This window comes from Portunus trituberculatus, chromosome 5, assembly GCF_017591435.1.
Source record: "Portunus trituberculatus isolate SZX2019 chromosome 5, ASM1759143v1, whole genome shotgun sequence".
NCBI lineage: Eukaryota > Metazoa > Arthropoda > Malacostraca > Decapoda > Portunidae > Portunus > Portunus trituberculatus.
In genome coordinates, this window is record NC_059259.1 from 6,058,646 (window position 1) to 6,066,145 (window position 7,500).

The 7,500-nt window shown below is 36.1% G+C and overlaps 1 protein-coding gene and 1 long non-coding RNA gene across 2 annotated transcripts in view; both read right to left on the reverse strand.

The window, feature by feature from the left end:
• The window catches only part of LOC123513141, a 2,216-nt gene extending 2,053 nt beyond the window's left edge, over positions 1-163 (reverse strand). Inside the window, exon 1 of the long non-coding RNA XR_006677268.1 lies at positions 86-163. This is a non-coding gene — a long non-coding RNA (uncharacterized LOC123513141). The remainder of the gene's footprint in view (positions 1-85) is intronic.
• LOC123513134 (protein spaetzle 3-like) overlaps positions 1-7,500 on the reverse strand; it is a 45,678-nt gene that overhangs the window by 19,583 nt on the left and 18,595 nt on the right. The window lies entirely within an intron of this gene.

The window sequence follows — 7,500 nt, forward strand, 5'->3', positions numbered from 1 at the left end:
CACATATACGCACTTGCACGTAAAAATGGACGCACAGACACACAGACAGACACACACACACGCGCGCGCACGAGAACAGTGATACCAAAGCTCCGTTCACCGCAAGATCACGAGAAGAACTGACACACACACGCGCAAGAACCACCACCACCACCACCACCACCACCACTGCCACTGCCATTTCCCCTCCCCCCTCCTCTCCCTACCCCTCCCTCTTCCACCGCTGCCTTACCTGTCCCGTACACCTGCTCCACCACCACCACCACCACTATCATTGCCTTCTATTAATGTTAACTGTGATATTTTTATTCGTTTTCTCTCTCTCTCTCTCTCTCTCTCTCTCTCTCTCTCTCTCTCTCTCTCTCTCTCTTGTTCTTTTTTATTTAGTTTTTGTTTTGTTTTCTATTATTTTTATTTTTCTGGTGTTTTTTTTTTTATTCGTATTTATTCTTGTTCTTTTTTTTATTGCTGTTGTTTTTTTCATTATTTTTATTATTTTTTTTTTTTTATTTTGTGAAGTGGCATTTTCTTTTATATTTTTCTGTGCGTGTTTGTTTGTGTTTTGCATTTGTTGTTATTATCGTTATCTGTTTCAACTTTTTTTTATTCAATTTCTTTTCCTCTTCATTTCCTTTCTTTTTTTTTCTCTCTCTAATTTATTCATGTCTTGTGAAGTTGCATTTTCTATTATTCCTTCGACTGGGTTTTTCTATTTTCCTTTTTCCTATTTTCTTTGTCTCTTTTCCTATCTTTTCACTATTTCCTCTTTTCATTCTCTAATCTTTGGAGTTTTCCTGTTATTTTAATTCTCTCTATCTATCTATCTATCTATCTATCTATCTATCTATCACACACCTGAGCTTCACCTGTTCCTGTGTGTCGGAATTTTACTTGTGTTTACCTGTATTACCTGTTTGAGTACCTGTCTTTACCTGTGACTGTCTTACCTGTCTCCTTCACACCTTACTGTTTACCTGTGCTTGTCTTACCTGTTGCTTTATTTCACTTATTATTTTCCTACCTGTATTCCTAATTGTACCTTTTATTTACGTATTCCTTCTTTACCTGTTAAAATTTACACCTTAAATTTACCTGTGTGGATCTTGATTACACCTGCTTGTCTTTACGTGTTGCCTCTACCACACCTGAGCTTTACGAGAAACAGACAGACAGACAATTTTAACCTACCTGTCTGTTCATGGTCTGTTACCTGTCTTAATTAACCCCTTCATTACTGAGAGGCATTTTTACCTTGATTTTTTGGGTATGATTAGACCAATTTATTTGCATTAGGAAGGGTCTGTGGATGTCAAAAGATTAATTGCCAGAGTCTTCACTATTTTAATCCATACTTAAGTTTCTGAAGGTGTATAAAATCACCAAATATTAACCAGAATGGATAAGAAAATGCGCCCTGGTACTGAAGGGGTTAACTTTAGCACTGTTGAATTAAAGCTACCTATGTATAGTTGTTATTTTACATATGATTTTTATTTTATCTGTCTATTTATCTACTTGTCTACCTGTCTATTACCTGTTTATCTCTTTTGTTAACCTGTCTGTCTGTCTGTCTTATCAATCTGTCTATCTGTCTTATCAATCTATCTATCTGTCTAGCTAACCATTGTCTGTCTTCATCTTATTTCATGTGTTAGAATTTCCATCTTTCTTCTCCTCTTCCTCCTGTTTTTCCTCCTCCTCCTCCTCCTCCTCCTCCTCCTCCTCCTCCTCCTCCTGTTCCTTCTTCCTCCTCCTCCTTCTCCTCATCCTCATTTCTTCTTTTTCCTCATCATCATCGTTCTCATCCTCTTCTTTCTCCTTCTCCTCCTCCTCCTCCTCATCATCATCATCATCATCATCATCATCACCACCTCCACCTCCTCCTCCTCCTCCTCCTCCTCCTCCTCCTCCTCCTCCTCCTCTATTTCTTCACTTTTGCTTCAGTAGATAAAGAAGTAAATAATGAATATGAATAAACACACACACACACACACACACACACACACACACACACACACAGTAAACCTTCCTAATATATCACAAATAAACAAAAACTCACTGCAATTACCAGACACTTCAAAATATTTACTGGGAAATCTCTCAAAATAATAATAATAATAATAATACCTAGAAAATAAAAAAAATAGAAATAAAAATCAGAATGAAAACTTTGGAAATTCTCAGTGTTGTGTTTTTGAAGCAAACCGGAACTCTTAAAAATTTTCCTACGAACTTAAAATAAATCGGTTTTTTTTATATATATATTTGTTGACGAGAGTAAAATGACCTTATAGATGTATCAATGTATGTACGTGTGTATGTAGGCACTATTATTACTATTATTATTATTATTATTATTCTCAGTGTTGTGTTTTTGAAGCAAACCGGAACTCTTAAATATTTTCCTACGAACTTAAAATAAATCGGTTTTTTTTTTATATATATTTGTTGACGAGAGTAAAATGACCTTATAGATGTATCAATGTATGTACGTGTGTATGTAGGCACTATTATTACTATTATTATTATTATTATTATTATTACTCTTATTATTATTATTAAGGAAAGAAATACCTGCTGTACTGTCCTCCACGTGTGACTTTAACCCCTTCAGTACTGGGACGCATTTCTACCATGAGTTTTCTGTATTAGATCATTTTATTGAATTATTTTCTCATTTTATCTTGTGTTTCCAATTTTTTTCATTATTCATTCTTTTTTTTCAATTTTTCATGCGGGATTGAATGCTTTTTGTATCCTCATCCATTTTTACATATCTTTTTCTTATTAATTTTATTCTTTTATTTTATTTTTAGTTTATTTTTTTATTAGTAAAACCGAACGAATATGCAAACGCGTCATGGTACAGAAGGATTTTTTTTTTTTTATGTTTATTGAAAGGAAAACGAAAAGTGGTGATTGTGACGGGATTAAGTCAAGATTTGAGGATTTGGTGTCGAAAATATGTCACTATGAAAAAAAATTAATAAATGAATAAGACAGTAAGATTAAAATTGTAGGAAAATGGGTTTATACTGCACCCACGTAAAATTGTAGTAAAATGGGTTTATACTGCACCCACGTAAAATTGTAGGAAAATGGGTTTATACTGCACCCACGTAAAATTGTAGGAAAATGGGTTTATACTGTCCCCACGTAATATTATAGGAAAATGGGTTTATACTGTCCCCACGTAAAATTGTAGTAAAATGGGTTTATACTGTCCCCACGTAAAATTGTAAGAAAATGGGTTTATACTGTCCCCACGTAAACTTTAAAGGGAAAATGGGTTTATACTGTCCCCACGTAAAATTGTAGGAAAATGGGTTTATACTGTCCCCACGTAAAATTGTAGGAAAATGGGTTTATACTGTCCCCACGTAAAATTGTAGGAAAATGGGTTTATACTGTCCCCACGTAAAATTGTAGGAAAATGGGTTTATACTGTCCCCACGTAAAATTGTAGGAAAATGGGTTTATACTGTCCCCACGTAAAATTGTAGGAAAATGGGTTTATACTGTCCCCACGTAAAATTGTAGGAAAATGGGTTTATACTGTCCCCACGTAAAATTGTAGGAAAATGGGTTTATACTGTCCCCACGTAAAATTGTAAGAAAATGGGTTTATACTGTCCCCACGTAAAATTGTAGGAAAATGGGTTTATACTGTCCCCACGTAAAATTGTAAGAAAATGGGTTTATACTGTCCCACGTAAAATTGTAGGAAAATGGGTTTATACTGTCCCCACGTAAAATTGTAAGAAAATGGGTTTATACTGTCCCCACGTAAAATTGTAGGAAAATTGGTTTATACTGTACCCACGTAAACTTTAAAGGGAAAATGGGAAAGTGTTGATTATGTGAGGAAATTTTGTAGATTTGGTGTAAAAATATTAGTATGTAAAAAACCGAATGTTAATAGAAATAACTTAACAAAACAAATTACTTAAGATTGTCCTCGCACGTGACTTTAGAGGAAGAAAATGGGAAAGTGTTGATTATGTGAAGGAATTTTGTAGATTTGGTGTAAGAATATGTTAGTATGAAAGAAAATTAATAAGTTAATAGAAAGAAACATTTATACCGTGAGGTTTGTATAAGATTAGACCATTTTATTGACATTAGGAAGAGTCTATGGAGGTCAGAAGATTAATAACCACAGTCTTCACTATTTTAATCCCCCACATGAGTTTCTGAAGCTGTATCAAATCACCAAATAGTCACCAGAATGAAGGAAGAGATTCATGTTTTTTTAGGGCATTTTAAGATAGTTTGGCATGGTTTTTGGGGCATTTTAAGATAATTTAGAAACAATTACACCATTTTATTGACATTAGGAAGGGTCTATGGAGGTCAGGAGATTAATAACCACAGTCTTCACTAATTTAATCCCCCACATGAGTTTCTGAAGCTGTATGAAATCACCAAATAGTCACCAAAATAAATAGAGAAACGTGTTATGGTACTTAAGGAGTTAAGATGGAGGTTTCAAGACATTTATTTGTTGTCGTGGCTAACTCTCAGATCTGCAAGGGGTCTGGCAAGTAAGTGGGCCTTTTTATCGTGCTATGGTGCCTTTGATCAGCCTTTCACTCTCACATAAAAAAGGTGTATATGTGAAAAAGTGGTGTATGAATATAAATTTGTCAAAAAACGTGTATATATTAAAAAAAAGGTGTATTGTGAAGAAGTGGTGTATGAATAGAAAATAAAAAAAAAAACATGTACTCGTAGATAAAATAAAAAAGGTGTATGAATAGAAAATTGTCAAAAAACATGTATAGAAGTATTAAAACACGTTAAAATATACAGAATAAATGAGCAAGTCTATATAAAATTGACATATGGCAAAAATGAGTAAAAATATGAAAAAAATACAATAAAAGACACCCAAAAAAAAAAGTCATAAAAGAAAAATAAAGTAAAGTAAAAAAAAAAACCGAAACTCAAAATAAAGAAAATAAGAAAATAGCTTAAAAAAAATTAAAACGAATTGGCCACACACACACACACACACACACACACACACACACACACACACACACACGACAATAACAAATAAGTGACATATAAATCAAACAAAAGAGAACGAGAAAAAAAAAAGAGAGAAAAATCATATACGCAAAAAACTTAACAATGCTACTAAGAATTCCTTGAACGCCCCCCCCCTTCAATCATAAGTCCTCCTCCTCCTCCTCCTCCTCCTCCATCACGACCCCCCGCAAGAAGCCGGATTCTCTCCCATCCTCCTCCTCCTCCTCCTCCTCCTCCTCCCTCTTAACACGTACTGCACCGGTGTAGAGAGAGAGAGAGAGAGAGAGAGAGAGAGAGAGAGAGAGAGAGAGAGACGGTGACAGAGACAGAGAGAGAAAGAAAGAACAGGTTTCATAAGACTATTATTATTATTATTATTATTATTATTATTATTATTATTATTATTATTATTATTGTTGTCATTACAATCATCAATATCTCACTTTTACTACCACCACTACTGCTGCTACTACTATTACTACTACTACTACCACTACTAGCACTACCACTACCACTACTACAAAACCACCACCACCACCACCACCACCAAACCCTTTACGTCACTCCTACTGTCATTATCACCACCCTATTAAATCCTTCACCAGCAAGATCGACTCCTGCTTCCCGATCCCTGAGCCACACATCCTTCACTCCTGCACCGGATAATGGCAGGCTGCATCCTCCCACACCTCCGCGTAACAGGATTCAGATAAAGTTATTGGGGTTTCCAGGAGTGTTTCAGGATCCAAGCCACGCGACGGGTTCTCGTGAAAATTATTGGGGTTTTCAAGGGTGTTTTTGGTGTAATTGATGTTATTGTTTTATTTTACGTAAGAGAATGAACTACTAAGGGCAAGAAAAATGAGTCTTAGGTTAGTATAAAGGCCCACTTGAACTGTAGTCTCCATCAAAAGAGTTAGTCAAAATTTAGGTATAAATGTCTGGACACGTCCCTCTTAAATGAAGTCAAGTCGTAGAGAGATGGAAATACAGAAGCAGGCAGGGAGTTCCAGAGTCTACTAGTGAAAGGTATGAATGATTGAGAGTACTGGTTAACTCTTGTATTAGAAGGCTGGACAGAATACGGGTGTGAGGAAGAAGAAATGTGGTTTTTTAAAAGGTGTTTTTTTGCTGATAAATTAGTAGATTAATGATATAATTAGATGTTTCTTAAGTGTTTTCAGTTTTTTTTTTTCTTCCTTTTGACAAGTTTGAAAAGATCTCGAGAAAGGCACAAAGGTAAACTCATTCATACCCATCCACCCACACGCCTCACTCATCCACTCATCCACCCACACCTCATCCACATACCTCATCCACCCACCTCATCCACATACCTCATCCACCAACCTCATAAACTAAATTTTGCCCTCACCCGCACACTCAACGATTTATCCACTCACCCATCCATCCACCCTTACAAATACCCACACAGACACCAATAAACACACACACTCACTCACTCACACACACATTCAATCATACCCACAATTTTATCCACTTACTTGCTCAATTATCTATCCACACTTTCAAATATCCACACATACACCAATAAACTCACCTACTGATCCACCTATCCACTCACCCACACAAATATCCACACACACACACTAATATAACCCACAAATTCATCCACTTATCCACTTAATCATCTATCCACCCACAAAAATACCCACCCACACACCAATAAACCCATCTATTAATCCACTTACCCACTCACCCACACAAATACCCACACATTCACATCCATCACACTCACCTATCCACATTTATCCATCTACCTATCCATGTGGTAATTAATTGATATACTGAATAACTCGATAAATAGATAAATAAATGAATAAAGGTGTTCAAGAGAGAGAGAGAGAGAGAGAGAGAGAGAGAGAGAGAGAGAGAGAGAGAGAGAGAGAGAGAGAGAGAGAGAGTACTATAAGAGGAAATAAGACCTATTGACTGCTAGGTGAACACAACCCCACACATTAAGAGGCTTGCCCATTTGCCTCGCCGCGCCGGGACTCGAACCCAGGCCTCTCGATTGTGTGTGTGTGTGTGTGTGTGTGTGTGTGTGTGTGTGTGTGCGTGTGTGTGATGAGTGGACGCGGATTTACAGGTAGCATTGAGTGTAATGACAGGAACACCCTCATTGTGTGGACGTTAACGAGAGAGAGAGAGAGAGAGAGAGAGAGAGAGAGAGAGAGAGAGAGAGAGAGAGAGAGAGAGAGAGAGAGTTTTTCTTTTATATGTATAGTATGTATATGTATATGTATATGTAGTAGTAGTAGTAGTAGTAGTAGTAGTAGTAGTAGTAGTAGTAGTAGTAGTAGTAGTAGTAGTAGTAGTAGTAGTAGTAGTAGTAGCAGCAGCAGCAGTAAGAGTAGCAGTAAGAGTTAGTCGAGGAATATTCATAGAAAACGAGACATTTTTATCAAATTTTTAAGGGGGACAAATTTATTTAATCTCTGTGTT